General features: G+C 42.7%; 1 long non-coding RNA gene across 1 annotated transcript; it reads right to left on the bottom strand.

Annotated features, from left to right (window-relative positions):
* Positions 1-1,142: 1,142 nt before the first annotated feature.
* LOC136363468 (uncharacterized) lies at positions 1,143-22,215 on the bottom strand. The gene is made up of 3 exons (XR_010743993.1): positions 21,938-22,215; positions 5,923-5,989; positions 1,143-1,618 (listed from the first exon to the last, which is right to left on the bottom strand). It is a non-coding gene; the product is annotated as an uncharacterized lncRNA (long non-coding RNA).
* Positions 22,216-23,426: the final 1,211 nt, after the last annotated feature.

Here is a 23,426-nt window from a genome sequence, read left to right as displayed (position 1 = left end):
CAGCCTGTGCCTGCCTCCATGGGATTGAGAGATGTCATGCCACTTCACTACCACAAGGGCATGAATCACTAAGTATACCAAAATTCTCCTCCTGTTTCATCCAGAGAAGCAGAGAGAAAGTGTTCATGATGATGGTCAGTGCAGCCCACCTCCTCTCCCAGTTTCTCTTAACAGTTCTGTACTGGAAGATTTCCCCCTGTGACCTGGGAGATCTGCTTTCAACATGCTCTGAGTACATTCTCTTGCTAATTCAGTATGCACCCTTCTGTCAAATGGGGAATAAAAGACTTCCTTTACCTAATGGCTGCTCTCACCAGGCCTGTACTGCAAACCTTTGTTCAGAGACCAGTTGTTGCATGATGGCTCATGACTACACTGTTAAGAGCTTGGTCTCTGCTGAGTGGACTGGCTGCAGCCACGCTGCACAGGGCTCAGCTCACATCTCTTCTCATGACCCTGTAGTAAACAGTCAGTATTTTCCGTTTGTGGGCTTGGTGCGTTTTCTCAGTTCAAAGTATGAAGAGTACTAACAGATGTATGCTGCAGGCAGTCAGAGCAGTGCTGTGTCAAAAAACTATAATGCCAGAAAAAAATTTGTTGTGTGCTCTAGAAAAAGGATGGGTGAGGACACAAATTATGCTATTGCCTAACCTTGGGTAATGATGAAGCACCATCCTTGCTGAAGGAAACACATCTGGTGTCTTCCACATCTATCCTATCAAGGTTTGAAGCAAACCTTGGAATGCTCTACACAGCTGACAACCTTCACATTTCCCATTGTGGATCCCAATGGATTTGTTCCAGAAGAGTGCTCTGACACTGATGGGTGTCAGGCATACTGACCATGGGTAGTATGTATGACCAGGAAACCCGCTGCTGGAGAAGAACAGCAGTGCACTACGTTCAGCCATAGCACTTCTAAGCAATAGCTGCTCCACTTTGACAGGGTCCATGAAGTTCAGGAGAGGTCTCTCACTCACAGACAGAGCACCAAGCAGAACATCAAACCCAAGTGAAACACAGTGATGTACAGCAGCCCTCAGCTGGTGTGTAAATTGGTGAGTAAAAATGGCCTGCATTTTCCAGTGTTCTCTCACACTTTCAGATTTTCAAGACAAGTACTGCATTTGTAGGGTGATGTCTGGAAGTATGCAGCAGAACATCAGGGCTTGCACTGTCTCCCATCCTCCCCTCCTTTCCCAGAAATCTGGTGGCCAGTTTCAGCTGTTTTAGCACAGGTATGACTGGAAGACTGGGATGAGTCTCCTGTGGTTCTGTCCTTTTGAATGCCACTGCTGCTCTATAGAAACCCAGCTGCCACTGTTTTCCTGACCGCCTCTAAAATGATTGTCAAGGACAGAAAATATTAATTAAATTTTAATTAATAAATTGAATACTGTGGGGTTAATTATAGCTATTTACAGGGAGTGTATGGGATTTGGAGGGCCTACCTTCTGGTGTTTTTGCACAGTGTTGCCTCTTCCTTTAAGCTCTAATTAGCTAGCTTTTTTCTTTTTAATAGCCAGCCTTCAAATGACTGCTCAGTAGCTCCCATTTTGTTCCTCATCACCAGTCCTCCAGCACAGCTGCTACAGAAGGGAAGCAGCCTGCAGTTTGCCTTGAAGGGAGTAGGTGGTAAAGAATCTATCAGAAGTGGTGTAAACCAACAAAATTAATGAAAAAAAACAAACAACCCCCCCCAAACCCAAACCAAACAAACAAACACAACACCCAAAAAAACCCCCAAAAAACCCCCAAGAGTCCCAACCCCTATACTATGTTAAGCAAGGAAACTATATAACGAAGAGCATGGAAAGAAATAAGAAGGAACTACAACATCTGAAGCTGCTGCAAGGTCAAAAATGTTCTCTGTATGCAGCCCTCTTGTCCAGCTGCATATTCTGCCTTCCTGCATATGCACAATGCCAAAAGCCATCAACAGCAGATAAGCACCTGGGAAAAAGCAAGCTGTTCCAGCACAAAGTCAACTGTGACACTTGTAATAATTTCTCCTCTGCTCCTTATTTTCAACCTACACATTTTCTCCCTAGTGGTAAAACCTTTTTAAAATTAAAATGGACCCAATTACCTGTACATCTAGCTACTCAGTTTTCTCTAAAGAAAAAGGGTCCTTTCAGGACACTGTTAAAATGAAGGCACACAGTGACACACTGTGCCCAGATATGAGGAGTTTATTCCAGACAGCTTTTTAATCTCATGCCACTAGGTGAAAACTAACAGTGCCTAACAACCAGCACAGAAGAGAGTTTTGGAAGTTAGGGGATATTCTGGGTGTTGTTTCATTGGGATTTTTTTGCAAAAGTGAACGTTCAGTAGGCAGACCACTGCTTTCCCTCAAGTATCTACTCCTGCCTGCTAAGTGTTCACGACTGAATGGCTGCCATGGAGGGAGGAGAGGGAAGTGGTGGGAAGATGAAGGCTGGCACAGGCACCGCAACCAGTAGCTGGCCTGGTGCCTGCCTTCTCCTTCCTACCACAGAAGTTGGCTCCAAGTGGTAGGCACAGGACACTGGTTTGGGCTCCTGCTGAGGTGAGACAGGGTGAAGAAAAGAGGGAAGAAAATATGTTGGTGTTTTTTTCTTTTATAACCAAGAGCAATAATGCTAGTAAGGGGAAGAGGGAATAGACAGGCCAACATGGAGAGCAAGATATCTCCGCAATTTCACATGGAACCCTGTGATTTCTGAGGTTGGAAAACCATTCCTTAAATTAAGAAAGCTATCTTCCATCTCAAGAAAGGAAACATAATAGCGAGAATCACTCTTGCAGAAAAGCCTAAGTCATCTGACTCCTGAAGTGTGCGCAAAAATTTTATCTACTCTCCCTTGCAACAGAACAGTTTCACTGCCCAGGGATGCTGAACTGAGAGCCCTCCAGCACCAAGGTGTCTCCTCACCTCATGATTTAGTTGAAAGTGTCAGATCACAGTGCAAAAACCCTGCTCCAGGTCTATCTTTGACATTTACAGAGATTTCTCCAAAACAGAGAAAATAAAGTACTGCCTCCTCTTCTAGTTATTTGGAGTTGTGACACCTGAGAAATGCTTGCCAGCATGTGTAAAGCACGTCTGTTGCCAGACATTGTCTAAAAAACAAAAAGGCAATCCTACGTGGTGTCTCCAGACAGGCTTTTCTCCACTTCAACAATAAAACTAGTTTCGTAATGAGGAGGTAAAGATCCAGCAGCTTAGAGCTTCTGCTCCCACCAGAACTTAGCTGCTTATTCAAAGTCTCAAGAACCCAGTCACACCCCAAGCCTGTCACCCATGGGCTCAGAGGCCTGGAGCTAGGCAGGCAATGAGAGCTCCGGCTTAGTTACAAGCTGGAAGGGCTGAGAGCTTTTAAGGAGGCTGAGACCCCGGCTTAGCAAGGGTGTTTCCGAGCGAGGCGGTGGTGCCCGCCCGGCTGGGCCGGACAAACAAGAGCTGCCGGCAGGCTCGGGCTGCCGGTGCCACCTTCTGGACACAAGCGTTACTCACCTTGGGATGGAAGAACGCTATGGAAAGTGGCTTCATTTCGCCCCCTAGTCCTGCTTTTTTGCGTTCCTCCCCATCTCCCTTTGAATCCATCATTCATGTAGCACATAACTGAGGGGGAGCAGCCCCAACAGGATTGCAGCAGTAGAGTCCAAGCTGACCGCACAGCGCATCCCGCCTCCTGTGGAAAAGTATGCACCACAAGCTCACGAAAACATTACCAGACTTTAGCTTTTAGTTTTCTTCAAGCATTTCCGTGAAACAGTCAAGCCTGGCAGAAGCAGACACAAGACTCATTTGAGAAACACCTGTGCATTTTAGGGATGAAAAGCAGGGGGTATGTAAGGATACCCTGGTTAATGCCAGTAGTGCCATCTCCAGGGCTCACAGAGTATTTATTTGAGCAAGGACCAACCTGTGGAGAGGGTTCTGGCTTGCCTTGGTGGCTGATTAGCTTTAGCAGCCATGTACGAGTGCAGATATGAAGTCCTGCCATTTCTGCCAACAGCAGTTGTGTTGCCACAGAGACCTGTGCCCTTTAACATCCAAAATACAAACTGCTGCATGGGGTTACACCACAGGGATTTCTGAGGGCAAGGCTAAGGTTAGAGAGGCCACCTCATTCTGAAACAATTCAAAATTATATCTCCCATGTACAGTAGCTACAGTTCTTTCTAACAGCTGCAGAGTGGGACTTGACCACTGTCCTCCAAGTGGCAAACGGGATACACACACCCAACACAGTCTTGAAATCTAGCTTGCAGAGTAAGCTTGGGAACAACTTTTAGTGCAGAGAAGATGTCTCCAAGGAATGGTTTAAAGAGTGCAATTAGGGGTGGTAGGTGAGAAAAAAGCTGTGAGGTTGGAAAAAAATGTCCAAACCAGTAGAAAGCAAAGAGGAGCCAGAAGAAGAGCTGTGGGAACAGTCAGGAAGCAAGCAGCAATTAAAAGCTGCAGGCTGCAGAGTGCAGTGCGGCAAGGCTCCACACTGAAGACCTGTTATTTTGCCCCAAACTAAGATGGAACTTAAGAAATACAGACTTCGAAGCTGTCAAATGCTTGCAGCGGCTGCAAGCATGCAGCACGTAAAACAAAGGGCCTCAATTTAGTGGCAGCTTTTTTAGGGATTACCATAACATAAGACAGTGGCAATAGAGGCAACAGGCCTTACAATATGTACACATAATAAAATGGGGTCTGTAATGGGAACTTGAATGATTTGAATGCTGCACCTCTATACTGCAAATGACACTTGTTTCCATTTCAGAAGACAGGGCAGCAGTAATGTGGAGTCAGGCTGAAGGACTCATAAAGCAAATATGCAGCAACAGTGAGGCAACATATGTATTTCCGAATGAAATATTTTTTAATTGCATTTATTCTTAAATATGCACATAGCAATATGATAAATACCAGTTGTTTGGCAATTAGAGCCACACTGCAGCTTTGATTGTCATACAACCCAGTTTCAGATGCTGACCCAGGTTGCCAATTTTTACAGCTGGACTCTACCTGAGTTTAGCTACTGCACAGCACTGCCAGATATATGTACTGTTACTTCTTGTTTGTGCAATGGCTTCATTCAATTTCTTTTAATGTAAATTTATTAAATATAACAATAAGCTATCTTCCACAACAGTGTTATCAGAGTAACAGATGATAACAGCCGATTATTCATGTCAAGGCATCTAATTCCTGCTGCTGTTAAGCCTCTGTTTCCATAGCCCTCCAGGACACAGAAGGATATAGACAAATCCTGCCTGAAGTAAATTTCAGTGCAATCTGGGATTCTGAGCCCTGCAGAAAGGGATTCATAGATGCACTTCTCTCTAAGACTCCTATATACTGTTGTATGATTTCTAATGAAAGGTGTCACTGAAGTACTTCTACTCTCACTGAGCACCATCTATATATATTTTTAAATTTCTGGTCTGTATTGATTTTAAAAGCATCTTTAGCATGCAAGCTGCTGTTTAATGCATTTTGACCCCAAAGCAGGGAATTTGCACAAGTATTCCCACTAGAATGTTTGTCCTTTCGTGTCCATGCATTAGGGCTCTGTTTAAAATCTGTCCATGTCCCTAATCTCCCTGGAGAGCTTTCCCTGAATATTCAATGCTAGTCTACAGTCTGTAACAAAAGAGAGAGAGAAAAAAAAAAAAAAAAAAAAAAAAAAAACCCAAAAAACAAGAGGGACAGAGAACAGTGTTTATGCATAAAGTTCAAGAGCCTTTTCACATAAAAAAACATATGCACACACAAAAGCACCTCAACTACAGTGCCTGGCATTTGCACAGCAAAGATCTGACAGTGCATGCAGTTTTTCAAGTTAACTAATTTACAATAAGGCCATCAGACATCTGAGCTCCAGATGCACTCATTCAAGCAGCAAAGGCCATAAATAAAATAGAAAATAATACTCTTACCCTAACATAGATTTTACAGAGATGTCTTGAAGGCTTAGCAGATGGGTTTTGCTGTCTCAGCTTTTACCTGTGTAACAAAGTAAATGCATAAAGCTGATTACTGGCTTCTTCAATTCAAGACCTTTGCATTTGCTCCCATATGCTCCATGTGGCTAATTTAAACAATAAGCAAAATCCTGCTCCTCAGGGAAGCTGATGGCAAAACTTCCACTGAATCCAGCAGGCTCTGGGTGTTGCTCAACATAAATGCAATTGGCTGGACTTGATTCAAATTCAATATCAAAATTGAATTTGTATTCTTCAATCTACATATTTGCCACCTTAACACCACCTCTAGTTCTGCTTACATCCCATGGTTCTGTGAAAGAACAAAACCAATGACATAGCCACTGTCACCAAAATTGTGTTGCTGTAGCCTCCGCCCAAGCTGCCAACCAGCTGTCTCCCATGGAGAGGTGAGAAACCCTCTCTTGAATTAGGGCAAGATATCAAAACATTTTGTCATATCATTAACTTCATTTTCCTCAATCTACATGTGAAAGATGGCATATCACATTGCAAACATTTCTGAGTTTCAAAAAAGTTTGTCAGTTGACAAATGAGTGTTTTCCCCCACATGGAGACGACATCATCATCATCATTATCATCATTATCATCATTTAGTCTAGCTTTTATAAACATCTGAGCATTCTTCTGAAGCCAGTGTGCTGTTTGGGCAGACGGGCATGGAAGTTTTACAGTCCATGTCATCCCTGATGCCTGATGCCTATTAACGCTCACTGTTAATATACACAGATACACAGATGAACATACATGTGTATACAGATATGCTAAGAAAAGAAAACATTTCTGATACGTTCTTACAAGGGAATTAAACTTGTAAGGGAATTAAAAAGGTGAAGACAGATTTCTGAGCTCAGCACATGCTAGAAGTCCTCAAAAGTGTTTATTTGGCTGACTGTAGGACACATTGTGCACTTCGAGCAACTGTGAACATCTGAGGATAGGGCAATGACAGGGAGAGGAATACCCAGTCTGGGACCAAAGCCTGCATCATGAGGAAGCAACAAGGGCAACTCCAGGCTTGAGTGGTAGAACAAGCAGTGCAGGGAACAGGCGCCAAGGAAGTCACTGGACTAATGTACGGTATCCAAGGTTGGATATGTCCTTCCAGAGCTATCTTTAAGAGGCGGCACTTGACTCAAGCAGCGCTTGCACAGTGGCTCTGCTTGTCTCTCTGTGCCTTGGCTCGGTCCCTACCCACAGTCCCCATCCCTGCCTGCTCTCAGGACCACTCCCAGAATGTGCACCCTTGATTCCAGTCTGCACTGCTTTGTAATACAGCTCAGGAAAAGATGAGGGGAAAGAAGAGAACAAACGTAATTGATGACTGATGACTCAGACTAACCAGAGAATGTGCTTAAAGCAAGTTTGTTTAACCAACGGCAGTATTTTGCTCTTTGCTTTACCCCCTCCAGACTAGGTCATCCCAATTCCTTTTCTCCATTTAATGGTGACATAACTAAGTGGCGAGGAAGAAGCTGTCCCACCTATCATAAAAACACAATACACAGTCATCATAGGAGGCTACTGTTCAAGACGAAGCCATGACCTCCACATTTAAGAATCTGCTGGTCTGTAATTCTGAAGAACACATTTAGTAGCAAAATCCTGTTTTTATAAGCTGCAAATCAAGACACAGCTTCCTTCAGCACTGTACTAGATTTATGAATCATGAGCCCTGTAGTGCATGAGATTTTGCTTTAGAAATAAAATTACTTCCTCAACTGCAGAACAGTTCAGTCTTCTTTTTCTACAACTACTGCTTAGTCTCAAACAAGAACAAAACAGCTCTGGAATTATACATGCACTTAAAGTCCTCTTAGTATCTGCCAGATTCAGTATGAGCGTATAATGATGCGTTTCTAAGCCTGACATCTGCTCAATTAGCAGCATTTTCAGTATCTGGCTACTTTGCAACACTTGGCAGCTAAGTAAAGCAGGTCTAGAACACAGTCAGACGTGGAATTTTTTTGTTTTAGGGGTGGCGGTGCTAGAAGTTTCCCAGATATCCCTTATTTCAAAGCAGGAAAAAACCAACAATGGCCAGCTCTGTACCAAACCACAGGTCAACAGATTTCAATGGTCCAAGGTTAAAATTGGCCTCCAGCTAGCTGCACAGACTTATCCCATAGGTATTAAACAGGAAACTTTTAAAGCTTAAAAACAGTTAGTTATGTGACTTATCCTTGTAAAAGGATTTTTATCATGTACAGAAGGCTAGAAGCTTTCCTCCTTTGAAATGTTTGTGTTTGACATTTTCTCTAAAGCACAGCAAGTCCATGTTTTTCTCTTCACACAGGCTGTGGGTTGAGTTTATTTTGCTATTCTTTTTTCTTTCACAAATCAAGCTGTCAGCAGCATGGAAAGTAATTCTGTTACTGGAACACGTAAGAGGTCTGTTCTGAGACTGCATCGCTGCCCCCAATAAAGTCACCCTTGGAAACAAGAGCACCTGAGAATATCTTAGCACACAGTGAAAGGCTTTCTGCTATGGTTTATTTAGCTGAAAAGTAAAAACATAATTCAAGGAAAAAGCTCCAGAGCTTAGAGATATTAAAAGTAAGCAGTGTCTCCTTGAGCTTCCTGCTACTGCAGGCCACAGCCTCTAAAGAGCACTGTGTTTGAATATCTACTTCTGTGGGGACAATGCTTTTCAGCTGGGAGATAAACCTAGTTTTCTTGGGCTGATGTGAAAGCTACACAATAATGCATGCTCCTCTCCTACTACATCAAAACTCGCAAAACTACAGGAGTCCAGCTCAACACCAAAGGGCCACGGTGTGCACAGCTGATTGCTACATGAATTGCTATTAACATCTTCCTCTGCTCCTTACTCACTGCTCCATATCATAGCTCCCAGGTGTTCTCTCCAGATGTCCAGCCTTCAGCCACAGCAGATCCATTGCATCTGCCCCTAGCTGCCACATCTAGCCACAACAGCCCAGGTGGCCCAGTTTACCTACCTCAATCTCCTGCAGGGTCCTGGAGCCTATCTCCACCATCAGATGCACTGTGCTTACCCAGCCCAGCCACGTAATTAGCAGTGCAGCTGCACAGCCACCAACCCGCCAGCACACATGTGGCAGAATACTTCTTGGTAACTATTAATCACATATTGCATAAGAAACAGTCCCTTAATGCAGGCAAGTCTTTCCACTCCCAAATCATGTAAAAGACATAAAAGCTTTTGGCCATGCAGAAAAGTGAACAAAATGAGTGGTAATTAACTCTCACGACTACAAAGGCTAACAACTTCGGCACTTGCAAAGAGGATCAGAGGCAGCTGAGCTGAGAAAGAGCTGTAGCAGAACAAGTATTTGCCTGGGAGCAAACACTGCTTGAGTGCTTATTTTAGAATGAATAGTCATGTTAGTTAACTAGAGCTAACTTTTGAACAAATGGCTCACATTACAGCATACCGAGCTACACTAGATGCATCCTTTGATGTACCAAGTGACAACCTACTGATGAATTCATTTTTTCAGAAATTAAAAAAAACCCCTCACAATCTAGCCTTCATAACTGCTCCTGGGTTTTAGCACAGTCTTTTCATAGGTTAATGGAAATGAACCTAAAATGAACTTAATCATTGCAGCATGAGATATTTACATTCAGCAAGAGCATGTGGTTTGCAAAGGGGAAAAAAAAGGAACCAAATAAAGTTTTTCTGTAAATCAACATGTGAGATTGTTCCTCACTATCTCAGGACAGGCAGGTTTTGGTGCACTACAGGTCCTTGGTGCTTCTGACCTTTCAGCACAACTGCAGCCTCTAAGCACCAGGATTTGGTCTGCTGTTCAGCAGCATACTATGCAGCCTGACACACCCTTCATGCCGCTTACTTAAAATACCAGCGAGGACAACGAATACGACTCCTATGGTTTTCAAGAAGTAGGGGAAGAGAGCTGGGATTTGGGGAGCGATTTATAAGGCAGACAAAATTCATCCTGAAAATATTCAGTAAAATGTGTTCTGATTATTACTACGAAAATAAATATATCTCATCTGGAAATACGTAAATTCAGGAGTAAAAATTTCTTTTCTACATGAACTACTTCACACTGGTCATAAACTTAAGGGATTTGACAAGGATTAAAGATTCACTTGACAGCTGCTATGTCCTTTAATTAGCTTCCTAACATCCATACTGACTGAAATAGCATGTTCCTAATTTAGCAAATCAGGCTGTCTCTGTCCAGGTTTCACTGTAGCTCTGAAGGACTGAAAAAGAGTATTAAATGCAGTGATTCTTCTGCCCCCTAGTAGACATAATCTACCATATAAATTTTCTTCTGTCCTGGCTTTTATGGAATGGACAACGAAAGTATTAACCTAAATTTCAAAAGCTGCATAAGTTGCATATAGCTCTTCATGATCTTTTGAGGAAAAATTCACATACCAAACCCCATAGATCTGCTATGACCTGTTCTTGTACCTCCTATTTTACTTCAGGTCCACAGGAAACTTCACCACATACATTCATTCACAACTTCACATTCATACCACAGTTAGGTATGCATGGTCTTGTTTGTAAAGCACTTGACAGGACTTAGGGGTTCCCTGCCACTGACAACTCAGATCCCAACTGTTTAACCCAGCCAAAACTTCTTCATCCCTGTTCTGCACTCCCACTTGTAACGTGGAGATGGTAAAATTCTTCAACCTTTCCAGCTAAATACTCTTCTACTTTTTAAATGATACACTTCTTAGGAGAGAGGATCAACCCCATACTCACCCATAACCTGTAACAGTGTGTGTTTTTGGTGTGCAGCTACAGCCTTTCTAAATCCCAGCCAGTCTCTCCGTAGAGAAACTGCTTAAGAAGTATTCAGGCAGCAATCAAGCTCACACAACCACACGTTACCAGGCTGGCTCAGCAGAGAGGAAGAAGGCTCCCAGCCCCAGATCAATTTCCAGCAAACGTTTATTCCAGTGTGCTGAGGGTGAATCCGGAGCCAGAGAGAGAGAATATGTGGTTTTTCTTAGTTATATATGTTCTCAGGTTCTTGGGTGGTACAAGGGGCAGGGCAGGGGGCAAGTGACCAGAGGAAAGAGAGGAACAGGACACCAAGCCCCATAGCCAATGGGAAATCAGGGAAAGGGGATGTCATGGGGTGGATGATGGGCTTGCAAAACCCAGGGAGAATATTGCACAATGTCTGCAAGGATCCATGGGGAGAAGCCTTTTTTACATCTGAGGTATCTTTAATCTTCACTTTTCCAGGGAAGGGCAGTTGGAAATTCCTTTAATGGCACGAGGGTCTCCACAATAACCAAGCACAAATGACTCTTTAATTTAACTCTTTCGGTTCTCTGGGTAAGAATCAGCCCCTAAGATGTCAGCTTTTGTTTAACAGCATTTTTTGAAGTTCAAACCAACTGTAAATCAGATTCTCACTTTGGGTCATTAGGTTTACCTCATTTCCATCCTCCTGTCTTTCTATGCTCTGGGTGAATACAGGCAAGTTTCTTGCTGGTCTCTTACACTTGTTTTGGCCATCTTACACTGTTGGAGCCATGCAAGAAACTGTAATAACAATACTAACTGCTCAGCTCTGACAGTACATAGCTATTTTTACTGGATTACTTTTCTGGCACAGCATTTAAAGCACCAAATGATTTGACACCTGTAATTTTATACTTGGAATAACAGAAGGTATTCATACTTCTTTGTAATGTAAGATAAAAGCAAACACTACATATGTTCTCAGGCCAGTGCTGCCGTCTGACAGCTATTTGCCCAAGGAGAAAAAAAATACTGTTATATTACAGAAGAGGTGGAAAAGTAAAAGCTATGGAAAAGAAATCATTAAATAGCTAACTTATTCCCCTGCTAGCACTAGACTGTTCCCTGCAGCATGTTTCAGAGTGTTTTGTCCAGTCTGGTTTTACAAGTTTCACATTACTTTCATTTATGTATTTAATACAGCACCTAGTCCAGCGTGGTTTGGTGCCGCTTATTTTCCTTGTCTTTCAACTAGAAGACTCAGCGCTAGACCAGCTGTTCATATAGAGTCAACTCTGAAACTACTGAAAAAATATCTGGACCTGTTTCCAGTGACTTCAACAGGCTTTGGATCAGGCTCAGGAAAAGACGACGAATACATTTCATGTAAGACTAAGCAGGTTACAGTCAGTAAACTATAAAGAGGATTAGCTGTGTACAATCCAAAGGCACGTCGCCCCACGTGCTGAAACGCCTGCCGAACACACTTTCGCTTTCACAGAGAGAAAGGGCGAGATTCATTTCTGCTGCTCTGCCACTAAGTCAGTGCCACTATACAAGGAAAGGGTGTGATCCGGAAGCCACACAGTTAACCTCATTACAACTGCAATTTTCCTGAACTAGAGGTGAGAAAAATTATTTTCTAAAATCGCAGAACCAGTAAGCAAATAGTGGAATAATAGAATGATTTGCATTGGAAGGGATTTTAAAGGTTGTCTAGTTCCAACCCCCCTTCCCCCCCGCCCCCCACTAGCCTTTTTGCTTTTCAGTTAAATTTGGGTCTTTAGAGACTGTATGGAAGGAGTATCAGGAAAAACACAATGGATCTTGTCTTTGTCAGGGAAGGATGAACTCTTTCACTTCAGAACTTAAATGGGTCATATTTGGTTTAAGACACACATATCTAGACCTCCACTTTCTGTCATCAAAACAGATTGGCAACCCCAAACCAATCTGCATATTTTATGGAGTATTGATATTACAACATCTCCCCACTGTGTATGCTTTGAGAGCGTGACTTCTGAAAACTAGAATGCCTCTTATCAGGGATTATTCTACCAGTGGGGGATTTATTCTGAACAATACCATCAAATGAAGATGGTGGCGAGCAGTTCTTGTTCCCACCCTTTCAAAGTTCACAGTAAAATGTGTCAGTGTTAGGGATGCTCTCAGCTGCTGAGAATGCTTTAATCAACTGGGGTTTTTTTCCTGCTTCTTCTGTTCCCTAGGGACGGGGGACTTCATGGCACTGCTTTGTTGTACAATGTGTACAGTTATAACCTATGATGAAAGTATGCCATTAATGAACGAACACTGAGGGTGTGTGTGTGAAGGAGATGACAATGTACTTTTGATCTTCTAAGCTCCACCACTGTGGCAGATGGGTGTCTAAACTGCTTTATTAATGCACTGAAGTCTTCCATCATTTCTCAAACAATACCGAAGGAAAATCAGAATTTCATCACGGTGTGATTTTATGTTCTTCTAATTCAAATCTAGCTGGATGTAAGGGGAAAAAAAAAATCTTTTTCTTCATTTATTTCTTAATTTTCCAGGGTGGGTGGAAGGAATATTTCATGTGCTTGTCAGTCCCTGAGGAAGCCAACACAAGGTTCTCAAATTTCTGTTTAATTTCAAAGTAGTTTCCACACAGCATGGGAGGTGTATCTAGCTTTAGGTACAATTTTGAAACTAATTCAACAGAACAAGATAATGGATTCAAAGTATTTTTGAGGATAACATAGAATCAGAATAAGCATGTTTAAAAATCCCAGAGGTTTATGAACATGATTATAGCAATGGCTTTAGCCTCCAACATACGAACAGCAGTGAAAAACAACCCACTTAATGTGAGGCCACAGAAAGAAAGTTTATATGCAAATGCCTGTAGGAAAGCAAAGTAGAAAATCCTTGATAACCCTTCCAAATATATTATTCTAATGTGGTGTTGTGACGAAAAACTGAATCCACTCAAATTCTCCCAGGCTGAATGACATTTCCAAAGAGAAGAGTGAAAGAGGTAATGTAGGACCTCTGTTCTGTAAAAGAAACAAATCAAATCACCACTTCACAGGCAGCTATGCTGATTTAACAAGTCACTTGTGAAAGTGAGAGGTCAGGTCTCTCAATCTCTTTGCCATTCTCCCAGCTGCACTTGCAATATCTAGGTACTTGCCTGATCATAGAATCACAGAAATCATTTGGGTTGGAAGGGACTTCAAAGATCACCTAGTTCCAGACGCCCTGCCATGACCACAGATGCTACCCACTAGATCAAGATGCTCAAGCCGCATCCAATCTGGGAAACCTGCTCCAAAGTTTTAACCTCCTCACAGTAAAGAATTTCTTCTTAATATCTAGTGTAAACCTACTCTCGGTATAAAAACTATTCCCCCTTGTCCTGTCATCATAGGCCCTTGTAAAAAGCCTCTCCAGCTTTTTAAAGGTCTCCTTTAGGTACAGGAAAGCTGCTCCAAGGTTTCCCTGGAGTCTTCTCTAGGCAGAACATCCCCAGCTCTCTCAGCACGTTGTCACAGGAGAGGTACTCCAGCCCTCTGTGCATCTTTGTAGCCCATCTCTGGATTTGTTCTAAAAGTTCCAAGTCCTCCTTATGGTGGACAAAGCATTTTACATGTGGTCTCATGAGAACAGAGCAGAGGGGCAGAATCTCCTCTCTGGCTCTGCTGGCCATGCTGCTTTGGATGCAGCCCAGTACACAGTTGGATTTTTGGGCTGCAAGTGCACATTGCTGGGTCATGTCAAGTTTCTCGTCAACCTACACCCCCAACTCCTTTCCCCAGGGCTGTTCTCAATCCATTTTCTGCCCAGCCTATTTGTGCCTGAGATTTCTTCAATCCATCTGCAGCACCTTGCACTTGGCTTTGTTGGACTCCATGAGGTTCACACAGGCTTATCTCCCAAGCCTGCCAAGTGTCATCACTTCCCTCACCACCTCAAACTGAAAATTGTCTGAGGATGTCTCATGGAAGAACTGCCTTACTGCAAGGACTTGTTATTAGAAGGGAAGGGGAATTGACAGGTGAAGTAGAACAAGAGTCCTGCTCCTTGGAGGAATGTGTATATCAGGGTGCAAACTAGAGTGGTAGAAATCCCATAGATCTGGCAGAGGACTTCATGGGCAGAAAAAACTGTGTACATGTGCAGCAGCTGCAACACACAGAAACAGGGGATCTATAATTTATGTGAAAATAACCATGTAGTTCCCCCATGAAAGCATGGGCCTGTCTACACCAAGTCTGCTGTTTTGGATGTGTTGCACTTCATATGCACGGCTGGACAGCACACACACAGGAGCTGCTCCTGTGAGGGGCTTCATGTCCTGTAACTGCTGTGTGTGCTCACAGTGCTGACATGCAGAGTTCCCAGGCACGCAGCAACCAGTTCAGAAGTGCCTGCTCTCTACAGCGACCACACATCTAGAAAGCCCAGACAAATTTATGAAGCCCTCAAAATCTGCCTCAATGTGATTTACAGGTGCATAGAGTAAATGTGTCTGGGAAAAGAAGCCTGTAGCATCAAGGAAATCCCTTGCTACCTGCACAAAAGCAAACACAGGACACCAAAAGTTTAGGAGCACCTGCTCTAATGAAGTGAAGGCAGGACTGGAGTTTAAGTCTCAAATTCTTCCCCTTTCTTTTCCACTGACTTGATTTACCACAATTACCTTTGACAATGAATTTGAGAGGACATGCTTTCACATAATGGAAATATGAGAGATGCCTTGCATTTCAGCTTCACAAATGTGCCTGCTACTGATACCATTACAAAAGCTGCATAAGGAACTCATTTCAGGTCTAAACACTCAGGAAGAAAGTAACTGTAAACAAGTAAGAGGTTATGCACTAAGATGAGAATTCACCCTGGATCAGCATTGGCTTATAAAATTAATTACTTACACACCTCACAGAGAAAAAAGTACTTAATTGATATTTGTTAAGTGCTTTGCAATTCTGATGGAAGACATCATACTATTGTGCATCATGATCAATACAGTGTAAAAGTGATGCCATTGGCGTTGCTCAAGCAGAATGCTGAAAGGTTATCTATTCAGAGTCTCATTTCAAAAGGAGAATGGAGATGAAAAAGGTTTAGGAAAGCAACTTAAAACTCAGCCTAAAGAAAAAGGGAAAACTGGGAAGGAGAGAAGCTAAACATTTTTTAGAGACATTTACTGTGCAATGTGCATGAATTCCTGCAAAATTAAAGCGTAAGTACCTACAGCAAAACCCTGGCTCCAATCAAGTACATGGAAAATGTTGCACTGACTTCAGTGAGGTGAAGATTGTTAGTTTTTGTCACAATTTCCAGCAGATGCATCCCATATGCAGGTTTGCTACTTTGCACAGTTCCCTGTTTATAGTTTAGGTTCAGGAAATAACCTCATCAAGCTCAGACATGCTCACCATGTAAAGGCAACTGCTCAGCTTCTAATCCTTCTACTACATCCCACACTTGGAGTAAACCATTCCATTCTGCTAATGAACTTGGACCTGAGCTACCTATTTAAGTTGGTGGCAAAACTCCAATTAAATAGAAGCTCTGTGGAGATCATTGTAGATTTTGTAATAAGCATGGGAAGCAAACATCCTGTGTTTAACAGTGTACACCCCTGGAGTTAACTCATTTACTCAGAAGTCTGTGGAATTCTGACTGGAAAAACCAATCAAAACAAACCAAACAAACAAATCCCCAAACTCTCAAAGTAACAGAAATTCAGGCAAATTATTTTTTAAGCATTAATTCTTTATACCTAGCAAGATTAATATTCAGAGAAACACATTCCTCACCACTTCTGGATAAGGCAGAGTTAATTCAACTGAAAGCTTTGCACCTGTGAGGCTCAAAGAAGAAAGGCTAAAAAGAGTAGCAAGGAAGAGGTACCAAAATTTGAAAGAAGGTACCTGTGAGCTTTTAGTATTAAGAAGAGTCACTTTAAAGCAGGAGCCTGCAGCTACTTCCTACCTGCTTAGGTAGGAAACTAAGTGAAAATGTTACAGGCTTCAAATTTTGATATATTTTTATTTTTGACAAGGATTGAAGATTGCTATGGGCTGTGTATGGGGGTCTTTGTAAGCTATAAATTACACTTTTCCAAATGTTGCGTGATGTCTTCCATCTTCTTAATGCACTCCTATTCAGCACAGGAAATCTTAGAAGTACTATTTATCCTAAAGCATCTGTTAAGGTGGGCTCCCTAACCATGCTACATGTAGAAATGTTGTACTACAGCAAGCCAGCACCTGTAGAGCAGTTTTGTGTCTGTGCAACTGCTAGACCAAATGTAATGATCAAGTTGCACATAGCAGCTCTCCCTTTCACTTGTGCTAGCATGCTACATGTTTTTAACTGTAGTGCAGGCTTTGAAGCACATAGGTTTGTAGTTTTCTCCCTCAGTGCTTGTACAGCTGTGTCCACAAATGTATCTGTCCAGTAAAATCCAAGGAAATGTTCCTGGATGCCAGGATTAAGTTTAGATACCTGCAGCTCTAATAACTCACATGCAGCTCACATTGTAGTTCTAAGTGCTGACAGTTGCTTTCTAGTTCTACTGGAATACGCAACATCATTCTTCCATCTAAACTCAGTAGTCAAAATGTGTTGGTGTATGAACTACATCATGTTGCTGCTCTCAGGATCCTAAGGAGAGATGGCATTAAGGTGCCAAGGCAAAAATTCAAACCTAAAGATTATATTGACTAGAAGTTAAATGTGTGATACTTAAGTCATGCAAAAACAGTGCTGTGTCACTCATGTGAACAGGTAGGCTGTGTCTCCTTCCTCAGAATGCTCTTTAACAAGACACTTACTGGACAACCAGCTCTAAATATGGCAAATGTTTCTCCAAAGCCTACCTTTATTATGGTTGGAGATAATGATGTGCAGGTACTACAGGGGAAAAATCATTCTGTCAACTGCTTGGCATGCGTACTGATAGCGATGGCCACTGAAAAGATGCTAACTATGTATTTTGACAAGGTTTTAATTTTGTAGAGGGGCCAGAAGAAAATTATACCAGAAATCAGAGTAAGCAAGGCCATATGTAAGACTCACTGGTATCTGACATTGTGCTGACATGACACAAAGGATTTTCAAGATAATAGTGTTCCTCATCTTTAGACCTCAGGAAAAAACACCATCCTGCTAAATAAGGTATTTCACTGTGTGTCCCTCTAAATTATCCTTAACTCTTTACCTGGCAATCTGGTCTATCTTTCTTCTACTGGCTTACACTTCTCCCCCAGCAGGCTGAACAGCAGCCCAGCAGCAATATCTAATAAAAACACACCCGTATGGAAAGTATCTGAATTTCCTCTAAGCCTATCAAATGAATGCTAATCACTCTTATCTCACATGCTTTCCAGAGCAGGTTCTTGCAGTTCTCTAACCTTTTGACTTTTGTTTCTGTGCCTGGTTTTAATGTTAAAACCTCTTTTGTGGTTCTCTTATGCCATGAACAGGAAAAATTATTTCTTTTCATCTCTGGCAAGACTTGCATTCCTTCTACTTACTTACAACCTCAAACTGAACTATTTGTATCCACAAATGCCTCTGTACTCTGAGTATCTTTTTATTTTCTCCTACCTACCAAGTACCCTATATACATTTCCCAGTCTCAGGTGATGGATCCCTCATGTTACACTGAAATGAATGTTGTTTAGATGACCGTGTCTTTTCAAGTAGTCCAGATCTTGGTGTATCATCCTGCGTTTACACCTTCAATTTCTGGTGTTCACCAACACCACACAACCAGTTGTAGAGGCTCCAGTAGAGTGCTAAAAGACTGAAAAGGAGTGCTATGAGGTTTTTCAAGGTTTTAGACTTCTGTTGTATCAAATTTCCTTATAGATATTCCCTTTTCTTATGGGTCTTCCTTCTGGAGGAGTTCAATATGTCAATGTTAATTATTTTAATGCTGACTGGATTCTTATAATTGCTGCTTGCTACGTCTTTATCAAGAATAAGCATGAGTCTGCAAATGAAAATACCTGATGCTCAGGGCTGTGGTCCCACTATAAGTTCTGTGTGTGTGGCTGGTTTAGGTGAGCTCTTGCCTGTCCTCTCAGACTTTCCCACCTATGAGTTACAGAGAATATTGAGCATTCACTCGTCGTGCAGTCTCTGGTGATCCATCCAAGAACTTCACTCTCAAGTCAAAGTGCAGTACATAGAGACAATCTACTTGAAACTCACACTCTTGGCTCTCACTCATTTAACATCTTTAAAGTGAGAATCTGCACTAGTGCTGGTGCACAGATCAACACCTGTCAGACAGTCTGGAAGATTATTGTTCTCATTAATGAACTTAATCCACATCAGGACAAGGCACACAAGGGATGTGGAAGATTTCTATCTCTTTGTTAGTTAATGGGAAAAGCTTACAAAGCCAATCTTCAAAGCAGATAGAGCAACAAATAGAAAAAAAGAAAACATTCCCTCTTCACTTGCCTCCAGTTTGATCTATAAGAAGTCTAATAATATGGTGGCAGAATATACTTTGAGGTAATGGACAATTGAGCTTACTGTAATGATCAAATTAATAGCAGGGCTGACTTTTTATTTGGTGTAAGGAGGGGTAAGAAAGGCAGGGCAAAGCCCCTATAATCTGCTGTGTGCTGAAGATATGCAGAATACTCTCAGAGAGCTCTGGAAATAGGGATGATGTATTTTAGTTGGTGGTATGCTACGCAAACACTTAGTGAAAACACTTAAATACCAAGAAAAGCAAACTACTCTGCCCTGGGGGAAGGGGGTTAGGGTGGTTAAATTCAACTGCTACTACTGCTGTGCAGTTGTTAAAATAACACCACTGCACCACAGCAGATGAAAGGATTCTGTCACTTACAACATTCTAATACCAGAAAGGATCCCTGAAACATGCTAAAAGACAAATGTCAGGATAAAGTACCAGATGATGCTTTTTCAAGTTGCTCACAACAGTGAAAAGACTAAAAAGTAATGCCGAACAGATAACTTGAAATTTTACTAACATATTCCAATATTCTTGTGTATCAGGTAGCTTCTCAGAAGTATACTCCCAAGAAGTTTTTATTCCTTACAATATGCAGAGTAGAGAAAAAGCAAAACTGCATCTTCAAGAGGTTAGCTCCCACACTAGCCTGATGGTAATATAACTGCTCCTCCCAGAAACTGAGACAAAAGGTTGCCTTTTTCTGCAACCTCCTCAGTTACGTAAAATCACAGATCAAAACTGTAGACCGAGTCACTAACAGCAGTACAGAGAAGCAGAAAAATCCAGCTAAGTACCTTTCTTTCTCCTCTCCCCTCTCACTTGCTTGAATTTGCAAACATTTCAAGGTAGGTATTGACACATATCACTTGTTAACTTCTGTTTTAGTGGTACTTGTACAGCTGGAAGTTGGACAAGCAGAGAAGTCTACACACAAAAGTGGTCTAGAATTGACACAGCCACCCTTCAGATCTGTGTCTAGAGCCTCCTTCTAATTCCCAGAACAATCACAAGCTGGACTGCCACCAAACCATCCTCGGAGCTGCTCCAAGGGCTGTGCTGCAGCCTAGGTAAGGCAAGTGGGGGAAGCAGCTGTGCAACAGCAATGCTCACACAGAGGGAGCTGAGTTGTTTAACAGACAAGGTACATTCACCTGAGCTGGTTAACTGGGGCAGGTACAAAAGAAAGGCCAAGTGCCCTAACTGCCACATTTCTTAGGGAGGGTGTAAGTGGGCCTGTCTCTTTGTGTAAGCTCCAACTCCCAAGGTGCTCTAAGTGTAGTGAAAACAACCCAAAGCAGCAGCTCTTCTTCCTGCTTGATTCTATGTTGTGGTCACAGCTGCAAAGGTAAGGATATTATTTTGCTCCTCTGCCATTGAGTCAAAACCCAGAAGTTTGTATTAGAAAAGTGGCCTAGAAAGTACTATATTAACAGACATGCAAAGCCTCTGACTTCTGGAGAATAACCAGCTTTGAAGTAAAATACACTCAGCAATAATCCATGCACACTTCATTAATTTCAGAACTGCAACAGCAAAGTACTACTTAGAAAAAGCTATAAGATAGTAATGAAGGCTTTGGGGTTTATTTTTATTTTTAATCCCAAAAGCTCCTTATCTTCCTTCTCCATGTTTTTTCGTTCAATTTACAGTAGCCCAAGTTAAAGCTCATCTAACAAAAAAATGACACATTAAATTTGGCTAACCTCTCCACCCCCTGTTGATGAGAATCCTTTCTTCCTTGGGGAGTAAATGCAACAACTGAAAAGCTACCTGATACACAAGTTGTTGCTTGTTTAAGATAACTTTCCTTTGCACTTTGTGTTTAATGGAATTTGGCTGATCTGGGATATTTCAGCACTTAAGTAATTGAGATAGTGAGAGCAGCAATTTTTGCCAAGCCTTAAATAGCACAAGGATCTCTAGGCAGAAGGACAGTATTTTCTTATCTGTCAACATGCATGCATCTTTCTCTACCACACCCCTAGTCAAATTTGAGAACCCTTGACATGGGCTACTGCACGATATGAAACACCAGCTTACTGTTCAAATTTGAGTCAAAGCTTAGACTCAAAACAAGAGTAGTTGAAGTTTAACACTGGATTTAAGTGCAGGTCTGAAGAGCTGCTGCTGGAGTAGGGATGCTCATGCTACTTTTCCCGTGCTACTGCTGGGCTGTGCAGCTGCAGTGCATGCCATGCCAGAAAGCTCTGATGCACTGGAAAAACTAACTTTCAAAAAGCCAGCTGTTCCTTAAGCCTGAAGCAAGAGGTTCAGCACGATGTTCAGCTGGGCGGTGGAACAGAGCCACCTTGCTGTCACAGCCTGCTATTACTCCAGCCTTTCAGGGTGTACTAGTTTCTGAAATTTGTTTCAACATTTCACTTAATCAAAAACGGCTTCTGAAAGAAGCAACCCACTTTGGGTTGGCCATAAGGCCGCTCTTTTACTTCAAGTTACATGCGCTCTTCCTTGCACATAAAGAGTCCATGTGAATGAGCAGAAAGAAATCAACTAGGCTGGAAAGCAGGAGCAAACACTCCCACCGATTAGAAGGGACAGGGGAAATCTTGTTTGCTTCAGTGATCAGCGCAGACTTAAACACGGAAGTTCCAATTTTTATAAAGAAACATAGCAATCCCTTTCCTTTGCGGTGCTTAAACATTAAACCTGCTCAAGACTACCGATGCTTCACACGTCGGTACACGAATAACAAAGTAACTCTGTAGATTCCTTACCATGAGGACGAGTCACTGCAAACATCTTGCTTTATGTTGGCTCTACACATTTCCTCTGCCTGTGCTCCTCCAGCCGCGCTCCCCACAGCGCACGGCACCGTGGGCCTCTGCCTCTTTTAAACCCGGTGTTTTCTGCCGCAGTTCGGATTCCCCTTTGTTTATCAGGCTTTCTTGGTAGCTAGCTAGCTTAATTTGCCTCGCACTCCTCTTCTGGCGGCGGCCAGAAGTATCTCAAGCGCAAACATCATTAATAGGGCCCAAGGGGGAACGTGTTCAGGCTCTTGGGGTCAGTGAGCAAGGCCGTGCCCGCTCAGGCACTGCCGCCCTCGCCGTGGTGACACCGCTCGGTGACACCGCTCGGTGCCCCGCTCTGAGCCCCGCCGCCCGTATCGCCCCGCAGTCGAGTGTGAGGGGTGAGCAAGGCGGAGCTGCTGCAGCCGGGGCCCCGACGGCACTGCCCCGGTGTAAAACCCCTCCCGCGCCTCTTTCCTCCGCCGCGGGGCCCCGACCGCCGCCCGCGGGCATTTTATGGGGGCGGTAAAGGGAGGCAAGGCGGACGGCGGACGGGAAGCGGGGAGGGTGTCACAGGACCTCTCGACGGGGAAGGGACCTGCAGGGATCGTCAGTCCAACTGCTGGCCCTCAACAGCAGAGCTGCAGGAGAACCACCGTGCGCCTAAAGGCGTTGTCGAGATGCTTCTTGAACTATGCCAGGCTTGGTGCTGTGTCCACCTCCCTGCGGAGCCTGCTCCAGTCCCCAGCCACCCTCTGGGAGAAGGGCTTTATTCTAGTGTCTGTTATAAATGAGTGTGCTGCTTAATTTTCAATTCAAAACAAATCTCCAAACAAAATTAAATACAGTGACAATTTTAATTTGAGTAGCTTATTGGTTCTAAATAATAATACAAAACCAAATTTATACTGCGGGATACGTTCCCACGGGTTACGGAGCAGGACTTGGTCTTCTGTCCCCCGTCCAAATAAGATGTTCTAAAATGAACCTTTTTATACTGTGGGTCACCTCTCATTCCCTCCTATTTTCAATTGGTAAGATTTACATCACTGGTCTCATTACCACCTATTTCCACTTCCATTGCTGTGCAGACTCCACCATCCCCTTTTTAGGGGTCTCCTCATTTTCGGGGATCACAGAGATGAAGGCCTGTGGTCTTCCTCAGCGTCCTATAAATGACTCTTTTGTTTACACATAAGTATTAGGTCTACATTATGTAAGTAAATACCAAATTTGTACATCTTAATACCTTACTAAAAACTCTAAAACAATAAATTTAATATGATTAACACTTTCCTGGACTTTTCCAAATTCTTCAGTCTCCTAGATAAATATAGCTCTTTTTATCTCAGTTTCCTTTTTTTTTCTACTGAACATCTGCTGGAGAAGGGCAAAACCTTCCCCCTACCTCATCTTCTAAAAAGTTACATTTTAACTACTGTTTTAAAATATTGATTACTGTTTCAAATGTGTCAGC

This window comes from Sylvia atricapilla, chromosome 1 (assembly GCF_009819655.1).
Source record: "Sylvia atricapilla isolate bSylAtr1 chromosome 1, bSylAtr1.pri, whole genome shotgun sequence".
Classification (NCBI taxonomy): Eukaryota; Metazoa; Chordata; class Aves; order Passeriformes; family Sylviidae; genus Sylvia; species Sylvia atricapilla.
The sequence above is the reverse complement of the archived record's forward strand: the minus strand, read 5'-3'. Positions and strand labels throughout refer to the sequence as shown.